The sequence below is a fragment of the Rutidosis leptorrhynchoides genome, chromosome 8, assembly GCF_046630445.1.
Source record: "Rutidosis leptorrhynchoides isolate AG116_Rl617_1_P2 chromosome 8, CSIRO_AGI_Rlap_v1, whole genome shotgun sequence".
NCBI classification, from domain to species: Eukaryota; Viridiplantae; Streptophyta; class Magnoliopsida; order Asterales; family Asteraceae; genus Rutidosis; species Rutidosis leptorrhynchoides.
Genome location: NC_092340.1, coordinates 103,212,780 through 103,213,465, shown reverse-complemented (window position 1 = coordinate 103,213,465; position 686 = coordinate 103,212,780).

Genomic DNA, 686 nt, shown 5'->3' with positions numbered 1-686 from the left:
AAAGTTGTAGCTAGCTCGCATCGATATATATGTGTATATTATTACTTCCTTTATCTTCGTCAATAATTTGTTTTGCGTTTATTTCTTTGTTTCAATTGAATTACTTCCTCTGTCTTAATTTATTAATTTTGAGTTGACTTTTATGCATAACTTTGACTATACATAAACTTTTTTTGAGCAACATAATACTTTATAAAAGTTATATTAAATGATAGCACATATAAGACTTTATTTATATATATAAATTTTATCGTGTGTTATATAACATAAAAAAAAGTTATTTAAAGTTAAAATAAAATTAATCTAGAACAATTATGTTGAGACTGGAAATAATATTATAAATCTAGAAAAATAAGAAAAGATTGTTATATAGTACAATCAAATCAATCATTATAACTCCAAAAGTTTAGTACAGTGATGGTGGGTTGATGTAACGTTGGTGATTGATAATTAAATGTGATGTAATGTAGTATTGATTATTCATGTGAGTTTGCTAACCGAGTAAACAACCAATTTATTTTTCTTGAAAAAAAAACTTGATCCGGAAGAAAAGAAAACAAAGGTACAACAAGAGGCACGAACGAGGCTCGAAAGCAGTCACTAGACCAACCAACGAAACCGACCTATTGCTAACTAATTGGGATGTAACGTAGTTATTAAAATGCTCTCCCAAATTGCAAAACCTT